Source organism: Lynx canadensis, chromosome A3, assembly GCF_007474595.2.
Source record: "Lynx canadensis isolate LIC74 chromosome A3, mLynCan4.pri.v2, whole genome shotgun sequence".
Classification (NCBI taxonomy): domain Eukaryota; kingdom Metazoa; phylum Chordata; class Mammalia; order Carnivora; family Felidae; genus Lynx; species Lynx canadensis.
This window is the reverse complement of record NC_044305.1, coordinates 108,192,714-108,211,851: the sequence shown is the minus strand read 5'-3', so window position 1 is coordinate 108,211,851 and position 19,138 is coordinate 108,192,714. Positions and strand designations below refer to the sequence as shown.

The 19,138-nt window shown below is 38.2% G+C and overlaps 1 protein-coding gene and 1 non-coding gene across 4 annotated transcripts in view; one reads left to right on the top strand and one right to left on the bottom strand.

Annotated features, from left to right (window-relative positions):
- The window catches only part of SOS1 (SOS Ras/Rac guanine nucleotide exchange factor 1), a 150,961-nt gene that overhangs the window by 83,833 nt on the left and 47,990 nt on the right, over positions 1-19,138 (bottom strand). The gene's annotated exons all lie outside the window — the stretch shown is intronic.
- Positions 2,684-2,788, top strand: LOC115511319. The gene has a single exon (XR_003967990.1). It is a non-coding gene; the product is annotated as a U6 spliceosomal RNA (small nuclear RNA).

The following is a 19,138-nucleotide window of genomic DNA, read 5'->3' as shown; positions in this document are numbered from 1 at the left end:
TTTATAAATTAGATGTGGGTTTTCCTTTACATACAGTTTTCAAAAATATTATATTTTATACTTCTATTTACTGATATCAAAAACCTCACATACTTAGAAAATTACTTTAGGTAACTTAAGTAAAGCAAATGCAAGAACTTCACTGAAGAATTAATTAATCATAGTCGTGAATAAGAATGTCACATGATCATGACAAGAATTCTTTTAGGGTATAATCATCATATTCAACTAAAGATGCCACACTGAATTTTAAACCTTCTTTAAGGACTGCCTGTATCTCTCTTGATGGTTCATTTGGTCTCTAGTGGTTTCCAACAGATTCAGAAGCAACTTTGTTGGCTCTTATTGCCAGATTTTGTGGAATCTGAAAAAAACAAGGATCAGGTCTGTATCAAATCCTAGGTTGTTTGAGACTTGAGTTCTCTAAGTGTACTCAGCAGCCCCTTGGGTAAACTGCCAGAAAACACTATGTTGAATTCTGATGAATTTTTAATAGCCTTTTCTAGCTAATGGCTCTCTGAAGAATTAGAAAGGCTTCTAGAGTGTATTTTGTCATATCTTGAGCCCAGATCTGCTACTTTTATTTATAAATATAACAGGAGAATATAAAATAAAACTTGTATCCTCAAAACCTTTATCATAGCAAATAATAAAGATTTGCATCGTTAAACTTCTTTGCAATGTTAACAATGATTATTTAGCCAACATCTGATGTTTCAGGTCCTCATTTTCCCTCATTCATAGATTTAAAAATCAAAGCAAAGCCTTTAAACAAATTAAAGGAGATAAAAATAAATCAGAGAACTTATATCTTTTCTAGAAATAAAATTGACTGAAAATATTTTCTCATTTCTTGGAGTCTGTTAATTAGCCTTTAGGTCCGTATATGTAACAATCTTTTTAATTTCGTGAGCTTTTTTTTTTTAAAGTTTATTTATTTTAAGAGAGGGAGAATGCAGAAGCAGAGAGACAGAATCCCAAGCAGGCCCCACGCTGTCAGCTGTCGGCACAGAGCCCAGCACAGGGCTCAATCCCTCGAACGGTGAGATATGACCTCAGTCGAAATCAAGAGTCACATGCTTAACCGATGAGCTACCCAGGCGCCCCTTTCCTAAGCTCTTATTTGCTGGGGACACAAAGAGGACACAAAGAGTTCAGCTCACACAGTCAATATACGCAACTGACTTAATTAACAGTGTGATGAGGCTAAAATGGAGTTATATTTAAGGCACAGTGACAACCCCCCCCCCTCAAAAAAAGAGTGACCCTTGCTGAATGGTGTGTGAGGATTATCAAAGTATCAAGTAAAACACACTTGAACGGTGCACAGAGAACGAAGGTGTTAAGGGCAGCACATATGTTACTAAAAAAGGTAGCATATAAAAAATTACAGAGGCCAAGACAAAATGTGAGGACAGCTAAGCCTGGAAAGGGCAGGCTTGTGTGGAACGCTAAGAAGTGGGGAAGTGACCGAGGAAGTAGAAAATAATTGAAAGGTTTTAAGCAAGACATTGACATAATTAGATCCCTTTGCTTAAGAATCTTTCTGGTATCAGTATGAAGAATGAGTTAAAGGAAGATGAGGTTGAAGGAGGCAAAACTAATTGGAAGGATGCTGCAAGGTCTGGAAAAAGAAACCGTGGATGCCTGAACAGAGGGAGAAACCGTGGGAGGTGGGAAAGTGAGGAGGTGTGTTTGGATAACTATTTTGGAGTAGAATGGGGGCAACAATCAGAACCACTAACTTAACCAGGATAGGAAATATTAGAATAGGATAATATTTTGCAGAAAAGAGAAGAAATTCAGTTTAACACCTCAATTTAAGGTTTTTGTATTACATGTAGTGAAACAAAACTGAAACTGTTTTTTTTTTAAGTGGTTTTGAAATTTTTATTGTATTTTATTTTTTTGGTTGTGGAGAATTATTTACCCAAACAGTGTTTCAAATACTCAAGTAGCAAAACAACCTAACTACTGGGTATTTACCATAGAGATATATTTACTTATTAACTTACTAGCTGTCATAACTACAGGAAGTAAAAAGGACTTATTTAAAGAATATTTACAAATAACTTAGTCCCAATTTCCAAGATTCTTCCCCTTTACTAATGTTAGATGAAAATGGTCACAATAAATTGACTGAAATAAGTAAAAATTATTTAAGACTACTTATCACATATTTTGTCGTGTGAGCAAAAATAAACAAAATATCTGAGAACCTGTGAACACTGTAGAAGAAGCTTTAGACCACTACTATGGCCAAAAATATGCATATACAAAAATAATGAAGATAACTTAAATTGTAATGTAATTAAATTTTAAAAATGAAAGCAATGAAAAAAATGATACAGCTAACATACAGCAAAAACTTTAAATTATAGTAAATATTGTTACTAAAAAATTCTATCTCATATTATATGAAGAAATTTCCAACTATAGTAGGAGATATGCACAGAATTTTTAAAACACATACACATTTAACTCTTAATTCAATCTAAATTGTAAATGAAAATATAAGCCTGGGATGTTTTATTGTACCAGAAAGCAAGGAAGCTCTCAGATGAATGGGCCATAACAAACAAAACAAAACGTAACAAAACAACACAGGAATCTTATGAAAAGGCAAAGGGCTACCTCTAAAACCAAATCAACTGCAACTAAGTGAAACACACTGAATCTGTGCTTGCTTCAAGCAGCATATATACCAAAAATCAAAATGAAACAAAGAAGATTAGCATGGCCCCCGCACGAGGATGACATGCAAATTCGTGAAATACATTGAATCTACAAAAACCAATGAGGTCAAAATGAGGTTTCAAAAAATACCAAATTGGAAATAAGTGGGGCACCAAGTCTTTATCCTGAAAGAATTAATACACATCCTTCTTTTCCTGTCTGAACTATACTATACTCTGGGATAAACCAAACAACTGGCATTGATGAATTGTTCCTTATAGAAGGATTCCAGGTAACAAATGTAGAAGGAACACAGAGTTAGAAAACCACCCATTTGCGACTTGAACAACATAAATTCAGACACTAATTACCAACAGATGAAAGAAACCACTACATAAAGAGATGATCTTTTTAAGTAGGGCTCAGGCTGTTACCTCCTGAATCCCCTGATCAATCTTAGTTAACGTCACTAAAATTGGGGCCAGACTTGATGCAGTGTGAAGCCACAGCACCACCTGTGAAGTATTCTTGCCAAAAAAGCTAAAAATAAATCTAATCAAGCTTCTAAAGCTGACTTCCATTTATAGCAACTATGACAGATATAAGAAAAGTTAGACATTACCCCAAGGAAATAAACAGAGAACTCCAAAATGTTGAACATCTTGCAGGACAACTGATTCAGTTCCTGCAATAAGTCAACTGGAAGAGGAGGATCTGTATATTAAAGAAATTTAAGAGACATAACAACTACATTTAATATGAAGACCTTGATTCCAATAAACCAACTGCAAAACTGACACTTTTCAGACAAATGAACAAATTTGAATTTTGACTGGTATTATTAGATGGCACCAACAAACTGCTGTTAATTTTGATAATTGTGATAGTGGCACTGAAGTTATGTAAGGGAAAAATGACCTCTGGTGAACTCAACTTGCTTTCAAATACTTCGGAGAAAAATAAAAAGGTAGATGAAGTAAATGTGACAAAATCCAGATGCCTCTTAACTCTAGGTAATGAGCACATGAATATTCGTTCTGTCTACTTTGTGTACATTTAAATTTTTTCATTTAAATATGGGTGAGTTCGAGCCCTGCACTGGGCTGCCTCTCTGATGTCAGTGTGGAGCCTGCTTGGGTTCCTTGGTCTCCCTCTATCTGCTCCTCCCCCACTTGCATGCATGTCCCCCCCCCCCCAAAAGTAAACATTTAAAAAAAAAGACTCTTTAAAAACACCGGAATGGGACATAAAAATATTGCACATCACCTACAGAGACTATCAACAATGCAAATCCACCCCACTCCAACTATTCCCTTTGCCATGGTCTGGGGATGGGCCCCAAGGTCTGCATTTTTAACAATACCTCAGGAGTGTCTCAGGAGATTCTTTTTTTTTTTTTTAATATTTATTTTTGAGAGAGACAGAGACAGAATGCTAGTGGGTTAGGAGCAGACAGAGAGGGAGACACAGAATCTGAAGTAGGCTCCAGGCTCTGAGCTGTCAGCACAGAGCCCGACATGGGGCTCAAACTCATGAGCTGTGAGATCATGACCTGAGCCGGAGTTGGACGCTCAACCAACTGAGCCACCCAGGCACCCCTGTCTCAGGCGATTCTTGCAAGTGGTCCTGAAATCACACTTCGAGAAATATTAACATAGAAGAAAGAACTCCTAGGGGCACCTGGGTGGTTCAGTGCATTAAGGGTATGACTCCTGATTTTAGCTTAGGCCATGATCTCACGGTTCATGAGTTCGAGCCTGACACGTGGAGCCTGTTTGGATTCTCTCTCTCTCTCTCTCTCTCTCTCTCTCTCTCTCTCTCTCTGCCCTCCCCCACTCATGCTCTCGCTCTCCCTCTCTCAAAAATAAACTTACAAAGGAGAAGAAGAAGAAGAAGAAGAAGAAGAAGAAGAAGAAGAAGAAGAAGAAGAAGAAAAAGAAGAAGAAGAAGAAGAAAGAACTCCTAATGTCCTAAATATATCTGGACCAGTTAAGGGGGGATTGATAGAAGATCTACAACCTGAGCTGACTTTTGAAAACTGAATGAAAATCGTCTGAGTGAATCAAAGAGAAGGGCAATCTAGAAGGAATACTACAGGTAAACACAAAGAGCTATGAGAGTATGTATTGCAGGTTAGGAAATGTCAAGCAGTTTTGTATGATTAGAATATTAGGAAGCATGGGGAGGTGGTAAGAATTGAGGTGGGCAAGAGATAGAAAATAAAAGATTTCTGTAGGCCATGCTAAAAAAAATTAAACTACACTTAATATATTTGGTGTTAAGGGAAATTTTATTCTACATTCTAAACAATTCAGTTATGGGACTTTGGAAACAAACCATAGTGCCTTGAGGACTATTTTTGTCTTAAAAAGGGTCTTGGTAAAAAGACCTTTTTGTAAAAAGACAAGATACCACTATCAGAAGGTTACCTTCAACTAGGTTCCCTACCCTGTCCACTACCTAAAATGAGGCTTAAAAATAGGCACTAAAGTCAAATGTTCTTAAGTAGAATGACAAAAATAAAACAATATGCCCACGTTACCATTATGTACCTAAAGTATGTACCTATGTACATACTATGAAATACATGTATTTCCTGGTTCAGTCCTCTGAGAGGACCTAAAGGTACATGTACCTTAGTAACAATGAGCACATCCAGTGCCCTGGTCCTGGTTTCCAACACCATTCTCCAAAAGAGAAAGCAGGGTTCCTTGGTGACATGCCTGATTCTAGGTCAGAGAAGGGAATAAACAAATTGAGCCTAAAGCATGCTGTAGTGCTAGAAAGTAAAGAAGTGTTGGGGCGCCTGGGTGTCTCAGTCGGTTGAGTGTCCGACTTCAGCTCAGGTCATGATCTCATGGTTTGTGAGTTCTAGCCCCGCGTTGGGCTCTGTGCTGACAGCTCAGAGCCTGGAGCCTGCTCCGGATTCTGTCTCTTCCTCTCTCTCTGTCCCTCCCCCACTCATACTCTGTCTCTCTCTGTCTCAGAAATAAACATTAAAAAAAAAATAAAAAAAAAAAAAGAAGTGCTCAAAAAACAAAAGGGTAGGGTATGTAAAAAAAAAAAAATCATAGGGGGGAGTGGGAGGAGCAGAAAAGAATGAAAGGGAAAGCAATACAGGAGCCAACATTAAAGAGCTCCCAATGGTTAAAGCTAGAACAATTTGAGCAAGAAAATAAGTAATATAGTACTGGATTATAACCCAAACCCAAAGTACAAAATAAACAAACATCTATGCGGCCATACTGATACAGATAGATATATGAAACATAAATATGTATTTATGTTCTAAATAAAGAGAGATTATCTCTTTCCATATATATATATATGTATGTGTGTGTGTGTGTGTATATATATATATGGAACACACACACACACGTGAAACACACACACGTGAAACACACACACACACACACCCCTATAAAATTACGCCCTCCCCTACATTTTCCATATTCTTCTGAAGCAAGTTAGGGGAGGGGTACTTAATACTGTTCTCTTCAGTTATAGTCCATTTCCATAGAATATGTAAAAGAAGGGGGAGAGGGAGAAACTTTATAATGGATACAGTTAACAAACACTACCCTGGCCAAGTGATCAAGGTTACATCAAAAATGAGAAGTCGGGGCGCCTGGGTGGCGCAGTCGGTTAAGCGTCCGACTTCAGCCAGGTCACGATCTCGCGGTCCGGGAGTTCGAGCCCCGCGTCAGGCTCTGGGCTGATGGCTCAGAGCCTGGAGCCTGTTTCCGATTCTGTGTCTCCCTCTCTCTCTGCCCCTCCCCCGTTCATGCTCTGTCTCTCTCTGTCCCAAAAATAAATAAACGTTGAAAAAAAAATAAATAAAAAAAAATGAGAAGTCATATTTATAACACATGCCTTTGATATCCTTTGGGAAAAAATAGCACTTGACCTCTGTAGTTTTCCTACCAAAAACCTATGACCTCAGTCTAACCATGAGAAAAGCAATGGACAAATACAAATTGAGGTGTATACTGCAAAAAACCTGACCAGTACTTCTCAAAGTCATCAAGAACAAGGAAAGTCTGAGAAACTGTCTTAGACCAGAGGAGGCTAGGGAGACAAGATGACTAAATGTAATGTGGTATCCTGGGTGGGATCCTAAAGTTGTAAAAAGGACACTGGGGCATACGGGCAAAATGTGAATAAGATATGAAATTCAGTAAATAATAACGTACAAATAATGTTGATTTCTTAGTTGTGACATATGTACTACAGTGACATATGGCATTAATAAGGGGAAATTAGGTAAGGGGTATACAGGAATTTTCTGTATTATGTTCGCAACTTTTCTGTAAATATAAAATTATTCTAAAGTAAAAGGTTTACTTTTTTAAATGTGGGTTGTGGCTGAAGCAGTATTACAAGGAAACTTAAAGCCTTAAATGTTTATATTAGAAGTAAAGAAAGAATGAAAATGAATGGGCTAAGCATCCAAATTAAGAAAATGGGAGTGGGAGAGAAAGATATATTAAAACAGTACTCCCCAAAGGAAAGAAATAAAAAGTAATAATAAATAATAAATAAAAAACAGAGAGCTCTCTGGCCCCCTCACACCATGTGAGGATGCAGACAAAAAATAGCTATCTATGCACCAGGTTACAGGTCCTTACCAGTAACCAAATCTGCCAGTGCCTTGATTTTTGGAGTCCCCAACCTCCAGAACTGTGAGAAATACATTTCTGTTGTTTATAAGCCACACAGTCGATGGCATTCTGTTATGGAAACTGAATGGACTAAGATAGAAAACCATATAAAAAAAAATCAAAGATGGATCAAGTACATAATTGTGATGAACAAAACATTTAGAAACCTTTAAAAAAAAAAGCATAGAAGAGGGACGCCTGGGTGGCTTAGTTGGTTGAGCATCCAACTCTTGAATTTGGCTCAGGTCATGATTTCAGGGTCATGGGGAGAGCCCCGAGTTGGGCTCTGTTCTAAGTGTGGAGCCTGCTTAAGATTTTATCTCCTTCTGCCCCTCTCTGCTGCTTATGCTCTCTCTTGCCACCAGCCCCAAAAAGTATAGAAGAATATCTTTATAACTTGAGGTAGGAATGAACTTCTTTGAAAAGACACAAAAAGTACAAAACAAAGAAAAATCATAATTCAATTTCTTAAATTAAGAACTACTACTTTGCGGTGCCTGGGTGGCTCAGTTAGTCAAGGACACAACTCTTGACTTTGGCTTCGGTCATGATCCCACAGTTTGTGAGATCAAGCCCTGTGTTGGGCTCGGCTCTGACAGTGTGGAGCCTGCTTGGGATTCTCTTTTCTCTCTGTCCCTCCCCTGTGTTCGTTCTCTCTCTCTCTCTCTCTCTCTCTCTCTCTCACACACACACACACACACACACACACACACACACACACACACAGTCTCTCCCTCTCAAAAATAAATGTTAAAAAAAATGTACTGCTTCATCAAACACAAAAAGTACAAAGCTAAGGGACACACTGGGCAAAAATAAATGAAGCACATATAATCTACAAAGGATAAATATCCAGAATAAATAAAGAACTATTAAGTATTAATGAAAACACCTCATTTTTTTAAATGGGGGAAAGACATGTACAAGCATTTCATAGAAGAGGAAACACAATTGCCCCATAAATAATACAGAGGTACTCAGCCTCAACCTTATAAGTATTCAAGTCAAAACAAATTAAAACTATGAATTATAATTTCAGGTCTTACTATTCTGACAAAAATTTAAGAGTCTGAGAATATCAAGTGTTAGTGAAGAGATGAAGAAATGGGAATTTTCATTCACTACTGGTGGAAATATAAAGCAACATGACCTTTTTGGAATAAAGTTTGAGAACAGCTAGTAAAGCCGAATATATGTGTGTGTGTGTGTGTGTGTGTGCGCGCGCACGCGTGAGCACACTTTATGATCTAGCAATTCCACTTCTAAGTATAATATAGAACTCTTTTAATTTTTTAAAAATGTTCACTTATTTTTGAGAGAGAGAGAGGCAGAGAGACAGGGAAACCGAGAATTTCAAGCAGGCTCTGTGTCATCAGCTCAGAGCCCGACACAGGGATCAAACCCATGAACTGCAAGATCATGATCTGAGCCAAAATCAAGAATCAGAGGTCCAGCCAACTGAGCCACTCAGACACCCCTGAATCTTTTATTAAAAACATTCATTAAACTCTCTCCATAAAGAATACTCTGCTAGGTTATATTAAAAAGGATATAGAAAATGATACCTAGTTAAGAGTTAATAGTAAAGCTGAAGAAAAGAACACAAACACATACAATCATAAAATCTAAGTGTTGGAAAGAAAGAGCCAGAAGTGACTCTGTATCCTAAATTCCCCACCTAAAGAGAATGTCTTACAAAATAGCTTGAAAATACAATGCATCACATCAAAAAGTTGAAAAAACTGACAAATTAAAGTACTAAGAATAAACAAGTCTTGGACTAATTAAGTACAGGTGCCTGGTTTCTTTGCCTTGTTACACACTATTAGCTTCTTATCATATTTTCAACCCAAGTCAGGGTATAAAGATGCTGAACAGGGATATTTTCTCAAACCTGAGTTTGAAATTTTCACCCAGAACCATCCTATTTCAAATTTTAATGTTTAATCCAGGGAGAAAAGTTAACCCGCCTTAATTTAACTAATATCATGAACTGTTCAATTTATTCCATTTTGTTATTTATATCTAATATGTAATGTAAATCAAACTTGAAATAAGGACTTAAGCCCTCAGCTATTACGTAGCCAGGAATAGGATAGTTAGGTATTTTACAAAACTTGTCCAAAATCTCAGTTCATATGGGAAAATAGAAATATGATTCAAGCTGCAGGAAGAGGAGAAATAAAATAAACACTACTATATAAACATCAGAGTTAAGACTATAGACCACATTAGCCTGATAGAATGTTTTAGTTCTTGTAATGCCCTTCCCCTTGCATTTCTTTCATCTGTGCAACAAATATTTTGAGGAGCCCATATACTCGGCAGTGTGGTAGGCATTTGGGAATAGCATAACAAAGTTCTAGTCCTCACAGAACTTACATTCCTTGCTTTAGGTTGTGTTACTTTGTCTTGTGTTACTTTGTCTTTTCCCTCATTTTCTTTTACATTTTTGGCAAAGAAAAATGAGATCTGTGTTAAGAAAGAATAAAGAAAGTATTTTTTTTTTAAGTTTGTTTATCTCGAGAGAGACAGAGACAGCACGAGCAGGGGAGGGGCAGACAGAGAGAAGGGAGAGAGGGAGAATCCCAAGCAGGCTCTGCACTGCCAGGGCAGAGCCCGACATGGAGCTCAAACCCCCAAAGCCGCTAGATCATCACCTGAGCCAAAACCAAGAGCCAGACGCTGAGCCACCCAGGCACCCCAAAAAAGAATATTTAAGAAAAGGTATCTTAATGCAATGATCAAATTTTACTCTAAACTTACCAAAGAGTGTCTAGAAATCAAGCTAGGTCTTAAAGCTCAAGAACGAGGTTAAGGCCAAAGACAAGGATCTGGAATTCACCCACTCACTCACAGGAAATGGTACAAACTAGAGGTGGATAAAATCTCCCAGCCCAAGGTAGACCATAGGCAGTGAAAGACAGGATGAAATCTTGGTAGCACCTACATCCAAGCAGCAAGCAGATGGACATGAGGCAAAACAAAAACCACTGTCTATCAGCTTTAAACACAGCAAAACTCAAACAGAATATTTTGAAAAGGCCAACCAATGAACAATTATTATCACATAAGTGGTGACCTCTTAGAGAATATGAATCTAGTAGCAGGAGCAGAATCCAAATGGCAACTCAAGTGGAACTCAACCAAATGAAACTCAATTGGAAGGCCATAGAGGAGTACATGGGAGGAGAAAGAGGGGCAGGGGGACCCCAAATTCAGACTGCTCTTAGGGGAATGTTAGCAAAGAAAGAAAGAAGAGACACAACTGTAGAAGTCTTGAAAAGGGATGCAGAACATGGAGGGTAAAGGAAATACTAGCCCAATTGTGAGTAAAAAATTTATTACTCATTATTTCACGCCCTTTATAGGAACACATTTTACCTCTGTTGATAAAGGCTTAAGAGAAATTACTGACACATGTGTGTGGTTCACTTCACATTCAACACCCATGAGGCAGACTAGCATACTGCCTGACACATCCACTCATTCAGGAAATATTTCTTGAGAGCCCGCTATGTTTCAGATATAATACCAGGCACTGGGAATACAATGAAAAGACAGCTCTGCCTGTATTCATGTGGTTTACAAATTAGTGAAAGAGAAAAATATGAAACAATTATTAAAACTGTATGAAGAAAACAGTTTTATGGACAGGAATAATCTAATTTAGATTTAAAAAAAAATTTTTTTTACGTTTATTTATTTATTTTTTTTTGAGAGAGAGAGCACAAGTGGGAGGGCAGAGACAGCAGGAGACAGAATCCAAAGTAGGCTCCAGGCTCTGAGCTGTCAGCACAGAGCCCGATGTGGGGCTCAAACTCACAAACTGTAAGATCATGACCTGAGCCGAAGTCGGATGCTTAACTGACTGAGCCATCCAGGCACCCCAAATTTAGATTTGGAGATCAGGGGCATCCTCTCTGATCAAGTAATATATATATATATATATTTTTTTTTCTTTTTTTAAATGTTTGTTTATTTTTGAGAGACAGAGAGACAGTGTGAGCATGGGAGGGGCAGAGAGAGAGGGAGACACAGAATCCAAAGCAGGCTCCAGGCTCTGAGCTATCAGCACAGAACCCAATGTGGGGCTCGAACTCACAAACTGTGAGATCATGACCTGAGCTGAAGTCAGACACTTAACTGACTGAGCCACCCAGGCGCCCCCTGATCAAGTAACATTTAAGCGGAGATCTAAAGGATGAGTGTGGGTTTCCCGTATTACTGCTCCCAGAACACACTTACCTCCATGCCTTCTCATGCTTGTCCTCTGCCTTGACTGTCCTTCTCCCCTTAACCTTGTCGACTGAAACCCTAAAGATCCTTTTGTGACTCTGTTATCATATCAATTCACTTGATCTCCCAATCAGAATTAACTGAGGCCTTCTCCAAGTTATTATACCTTTTTTTGGTTAATAGTTCAACACTGATATATACTATAGTTGTTTCCCTCAATGAACTGAAAGCTCTTGGAGAGGACGGACTGTGTCTTTTTCATGAATTGCCTACAACGCATACTTACTGACACACCATATATATCTAATGGATGTCCCATGACTTGCTTTTATTTCTAATAAAGGTTTAGTGGTTAATGAGTATGTTTTCCTTCTTTCTGTTCCTAACCAAATTAGATATTACACATATAATAAAATGACTAGGGATAACTATGACTGGGAACACAGACTGGGACCTATACTGAAATCAGACATTTTGTTTGAGGATAATGGTTTAGAATCCATTTGGGAAGAAAGTAGAAATAAACAGTAGATTGAGAAAAGCGATGGAAAAGTGTGCAAAAGCTGAAAGGGTATTGAACTGCCAGCTAGGACAAGTGGGACCACTATGCCTGCCTGTCCCCTCCCCAGGTTCCAGTTTTCCTACCCACCTCCAGCAGTTGCAACAAAAGGAACAGGTCCCTGGTCATGATAGAGTTAAGAGGTCCCAGAATTACCTTCCCACTTCAACTAATTTATAAAACCAAATATATGAACCAAATATTTTCAGACATTTGGGAAACAGGCAGCTCAAAACTACAGTGATGAAAGAGAAGAAAAACAAATGAGGTGAGCCCTATAATTGCTCAGCTTCTGCCTGGAGGCAGTGTTCAGGTCACTGAGCAGGGAGAGTGGGGAAAAACTCAAAAGGAGCCTAGCAATCTCAAGTTAAGGAGAAAGAAATAGGAATCATGCACGTCAAGGTGGCTAGAATATGTGCAGTAGGGTACTAGGATGGAGGGGACTGGCCAAGATGGAGGAAGCTCCAGAGATTGCAGAGTACCCTTAATTCTATGGCTGAATACTGATATGCATATGTGAGAAAAAATGTCCCTAGGCCAAGAAAGAACCACCAGAAGACAGTTGGGAAAACAACTCCTGGAGCTCACACAGAACTGGGATTAGTTCATGCTCCCATCAGCCAGACTGGAAAGATTTCTTAATAGTACACAGGGTATCAGGCAAAGTCCTCAGGAAAATACGGTCTCAGTAGTAAAACTAAAGTCTGCTTTGGAACTGCTCTAACAAAGCTTAAAGCAAGTCTCAGAAAGACTAAACTTATCCCAGATAACTTAATTACTTGTCAGAACAAAATACACTATTCATAGAAACGTAACAAAATCCAGTACTCAACAATGTAAAATTCACAATTCCCGACAACCAATAAAAAATTACCAGTGTGTAAAGAAGCAGGAAAAAATAACCCAAAAGCAAAAGAGAAGTTAACCAATTGAAACAAACCTAGAAAATGGCAAAGATGATGGAATTAGCAGACAAAGAAATGAAAATAGCTGGTATAAGGCCACAAACCAAGTCTCCGCAAATTCAAAAATAATCAGTCACACCATGCATCTTTTTTGACCACAACACTCTGAAACTAGAAATCAACCACAAAAAAAATCTGGAAAAAGCACAAATACATGGAGATAAAATAACATGGTACTATACAATGAATAGGTCAACCAAAAAGTCATAGAAGAAATCAAATGAAAATGGGAACAAATGAAAATGAAAACACAACGCTCCAAAATCACCAGTATGCAGCAAAAGTGGATCTGAGAAGGAAGTTTACAGTAGTCTAGGCCTACCTCAAGAAGAAAAATCTCGGGGCGCCTGGGTGGCGCAGTCGGTTGAGCGTCCGACTTCAGCCAGGTCACGATCTCGCGCGGCCCGTGAGTTCGAGCCCCGCGTCAGGCTCTGGGCTGATGGCTCGGAGCCTGGAGCCTGTTTCCGATTCTGTGTCTCCCTCTCTCTCTGCCCCTCCCCCGTTCATGCTCTGTCTCTCTCTGTCCCAAAAATAAATAAACGTTGAAGAAAAAAAAAAAAAATTTAAAAAAAAAAAAAAAAAAAAAAAGAAGAAAAATCTCAAATAAACAATCTAGCCTTACACCTAAAGGAACTGGAAAAAGAAGAACAAATCCCCAAGACAGCAAAAGGAAGGAACATGAAAGTAATGAAAAGGGTAAGAGAAGAAATAAATGACATAGAAACTAAAAAAACAATAAACAGATCAATGAAACCAGAAGATGGTTCTTTTTTTTTTTTTAATTTTTTTTTTTTTAACGTTTATTTATTTTTGAGACAGAGAGAGACAGAGCATGAATGGGGGAGGGTCAGAGAGAGGGAGACACAGAATCTGAAACAGGCTCCAGGCTCTGAGCTGTCAGCACAGAGCCTGACGCGGGGCTCGAACTCACGGACTGCGAGATCATGACCTGAGCCGAAGTCGGCCGCTTAACCAACTGAGCCACCCAGACGCCCCAGAAGATGGTTCTTTGAAAAGATCAAAAACATTGATAAACCTCTAGCCAGACTCAAAAAAAAAAAAAAAAAAAAAAAGAGAGAAAGAAGGAAAAGAAAGAAAGAAAGAAGAAAAAGAGGACCCAAATAAATAAAATCACTAATGAAAGAGGGAGAAATAACCAACACCATAGAAATACAAACAACCATGACAGACTATTATGAAATATTCTACCAAACATTTAAAGAATTAATACCTATTCTCAAACTATTCCAAAAATAGAAAAGTAAGGAAAACTTCCAAATGCATTCTAGGAGGCCAATATCACCCCGATACCAAAACCAGATAATGACACCACACACACAAAAAAAGGAACCCACAGGCCAATATGTCTCATGAATACAGATGCAAAAATTCTCAACAAAATATTAGCAAACCAAATCCAATAAAACATTAAAGAAATCGTAGACCATGATCATATGGGATTTATTCCCAGGATGCAAGGATGGTTCAATATTTGCAAAATAATCAATGCAATATATCACCAAAAAGAGAAAGGATAAAAACCATATGATCATTTCAATAGATACAGAAAAAAAAATTTGACAAAGTACAACATCCATTCATGATAAAAAATTTCTGCAAAGTAGGTCTAGAGGGAAAATACCTCAACATAATAAAGGCCTCATATGAAAACATCATGCTCACTGGTTAAAAACTTAGAGCTTTTTTCCCCTAAGGTCAGGAACAAGGTAAGTGTGTCCATTCTCACCACTTTTATTCAACACAGTACTAGAAGTCCTAGCTGCAGCAATTTGACAACATAAAGAAATAAAAGGCAACCAAATTGGTAAGGAAGAAGTAAAACTCAATTTGTAGATGACATGACACTATATATAGAAAACCCTAAAGATGGCACCAAAAAAAACTACTAGAACTGATAAATGAATTCAGTAAAGCAAGAGGATACAAAATCAATGTACAGAAATCTGTTGTATTCCTATACACTAATAAGGTGTAATTAAGAAAACAATTCCATTTACAATTGCACAAAACCAATAAAATACCTAGGAATAAACTTAACCAAAGAGGTGAAAGGCCTGTCCCCTGAAAACTATAAAACACTGATGAAAGAAATTCAAAACACAAAGAAACAATAAGACATTCCACATCCATAGGTTGGAAGAACAGAAATTGTTAAAATGTCTATCTTACTCAAAGCATACAGATTTATTTATTTTTTTTTTTTAATTTTTTTTTTCCAACGTTTATTTATTTTTGGGACAGAGAGAGACAGAGCATGAACGGGGGAGGGTCAGAGAGAGAGGGAGACACAGAATCGGAAACAGGCTCCAGGCTCTGAGCAGTCAGCACAGAGCCCGACGCGGGGCTCGAACTCACGGACCGCGAGATCGTGACCTGGCTGAAGTCGGACGCTTAACCAACTGCGCCACCCAGGCGCCCCAAAGCATACAGATTTAATGCAATCCCTCTCAAAATACCAACAGCATTTTTCACAGAACTAGAACACACAATCCTAAAATTTGTATGGAGCCACAAAAGACTTTCAATGGCCAAAGCAATCTTGAAAAGAAAACAAACAGGGGCACCTGGGTGGCTCAGTCAGTTGAGCATCCAACTTCAGCTTAGGCCATGATCTCACAGTTCATGGGTTCGAGCTCCACGTCGGGCTCTGTACTGACAGCTCAGAGCCTGCTTTGGATTCTATGTCTCCCTTTCTTGCTTCCCCTCCTCCACTTGTGCTCTCTCTCTCTCTCTCTCTTGAAAATAAACATTTTTAAAAAGTTTTTAAAAAAAGAAAAAAAACTACAGGTATCACAATTCCAAGTTTCAAGTTGTATTACAAGGCTGTAGTAATCAAAACAGTATGGTACTGGCACAAAAATAGACACAGAGATGCACAGAATAGAGTAGAAAGCCCAGACATAAATCTACAATTACATGGTCAACTCCTCTTCAACAAAGGAGTAATGAATATACAATGGGAAAAAGACAGTCTCTTCAACAAATGGTATTGGGCAAACTGGACAACTACATGCAAAAGAATATAACTGGACCATTTTCTTGCACCATACACAAAAATAAACAAAATGGATTAAAGACCTAAATGTGAGACCTGAAACCATAAAAATCCTTGAAGAGAGCACAGCCAATAATTTCTCTGTCATTGGCCATAGCAACATTTTTCTAGATATGTCTCCTATGGCAAAGGAAACAAAAGCAAAAAGAAACTACTGGAACTGCATCAAAATAAACAGCTTTTGCACAGTGAAGGAAACAATCAACAAAATAAGAAGGCAACCTATTGAATGGGAGATGATATTTGCAAATGACATAGCTGATAAAGGGTTAGTACTCAAAAAAATTAAATTAAAAAAGATATATATATATAATATCTACAACTCAACACCAAAAAACAAATAATCCAATTAAAAAGTGGGGCACCTGGTGGCTCAGTCGGTTAAGCGTCCGACTTCAGCTCAGGTCATGAACTTGCAGTGGGTGGGTTCAAGCCCCATGTTGGGCTATGCGTGGACAGCTCATAGCCTGAAGCCTACTTCAGATTCTGTGTCTCCCTCTCTCTCTTTGCCCCTTTCCCACTTGTGCACTCTTTCAAGAATAAATACAATAAAATAAAAAAAAGAAAAAATGGACCATAGACATTTCTCCAAAAATGACATTGAGATGACCAATAGACACTGAAAAATAGACAATGAAAAGATGCTCAACGCACACACGTCATCAGGGAAACACAAATCAAAACTACGATAAGAGATACCATCTCACACCTGTCAGAACGGCTAAAATCAAAAGCATAAAAAACAATAAGTGGGGGTGAGGATGTGGAGAAAAAGCAACCTTCCTACACTGTTGGTAGGAATGCAAACTGGTGTAGCACTGTGGAAAACAGTATGGAGGTTCCTCTAAAAGATAAAAATAGAACTACTGTATGATCCAGCAATTGCAGTACTTGGTATTTGTCCAAAATATACAAAAATACTAATTAAAAGGATACACGCACCCCTATGTTTACTGCAGCATTATTCACAATAGCCAAACTATGGAAGCAGCCCAAGTGTCCATCGATAGACGAATGGATAAAGAAGATGTAGTATATATACACAATGGAACATTATTCAGCCGTTTTTTTAATGTTTACTTATTTTGAGAGAGAGAGAGAGTGCAGGGAGGAGCAGAGGGAGAGGGAAAGAATCTCAAGCAGGCTCTGTGCTGTCAGTGTGGAGCCCAACATGGGGCTCAACCTCATGACCATGAGACCATGACCTGAGCCAAGATGAAAAGTGGGATACTTAACTGACTGAGCCGCCCAGGCGCCCCTCAGCCATTTTTAAAAAAGAATGAAATCTTGAACTGGCAACAACATGGATAGAGCTAGAGAGTATAATGCTAAGGGAAGTTAGTCAGAAAAAAGACAAATACTGGGGCACCTGGGTGGCTCAGTCAGTTAAGAGTCCGACTTCGGCTCAGGTCATGATCTCGCGGTTTGTGAGCTCAAGCCCCACATCAGGCTCTGTGGTGACAGCTTAGAGCTTTGGATTTTGTGTCTCCCTCTCTCTCTGCCCCTCCACCACTCGCGCTCTGTCTCTCAATAAAAAAAATAAAACATTAAAAAAAAAGACAAATACCACATCATTTCACTCATATGTGGAATTTTTTTTAAGTTTATTTTTATTTATTTTGAGTGAGATACAGAGAGCAGGCGGGAGAGGGGCAGAGAGAAAGGGAGACAGAATACCAAGCAGGCTCCACACACTGTCAGCACAGAACCTGATAAAGGGCTTGAACTCACAAACCGTGAAATCATGACCTGAGCCAAAAGCAAGAGTCAGACGCTCAACTGACTGAGTCACCCAGGTGCCCAACTCAAATGTAGAATTTAAGAAACAAATGAGCAAAGTAAGAAGAAGAAGAAAAAAAAAGAGAAACAAAGAAACAGACTCTTAACTACAGAGAACAAACTGATGGTTACCAGAGGGGCAGTGGAGGGTGGGGAATGGGTGAAATAGGGGATGGGGATTAAAAAGTACACTTGTCATGATGAAACATAAATAAATACAGCTAATATAAATACACCCTATATACTTAATAATGTAAAGGGAAAATATGAACATGCTATGGAAAAAGATACAAATATTTAAGTAAAACTTCTAGAGATAAAATTATATTATCTGAAAGTGAAGACAGAGCAGACTGGATATTGCAAAAGAAAATATAAGGGAACTTAGAGTCACAGCAAGAGAAACTCTCCAAAATGAAGCACAGATAGGGGGAAAAAAAGACGGAAAAAAATGATAAGCCTCCATGACCTGTGGGGGCAATATTAAGCAGTCTAACATATATGTAACTGGAGTCCCAGCAATGGAGACAGAAAAAAATTTTTAAGAAGCAGCGGCTCCACTTTTGGGGGCTGTGTCTGTGCTCCAGAACAGCACTTTCTCAAGCACCTCAACAAAGTAGTTGGCTGTCTGTGTATTAATAAGAACCACAAGGATGGTTTGCTATGGACCATTCATATTTCTAGTTTTTACTCTGTGTAAAACCTTGACTTATGTTTAGTCTAAGTAAGTCCCTTTTCTTATATTTATCAATGGGGGAGGGGTAGTAACATTAAAAAAAGAAAGGAAAAAGTTATTTTCTACCTCGACCTGGACTCAAATATTTATTGAAGCTCTGCTCTGTAGCCAGACATTATTCTAAATGTCAGAGATCCAACATTAAACAAAATATATCAATCCTTGCTCACACTGAGCTTTTATTTTAGTAAGAAAAGGGCTCCAGCCATGTGCTTTTTCAAAAATAGGATCTTATTTTGAACCTCAATCCGCTGAAATGAGACATCAAGTATATGTACGTAAAAAGGAAACTACAGATGTAACTACAATACATATGATAGTCTTTTTTAGTACATCTAAGCTTTTCTATGAATTGAATGTCTAATTACTCAAAGTACAAAAAACACTGTACTTACACACACCTAATGAATGTATCATGTAAGCACATAACTGGTGGTTAATCCAGAA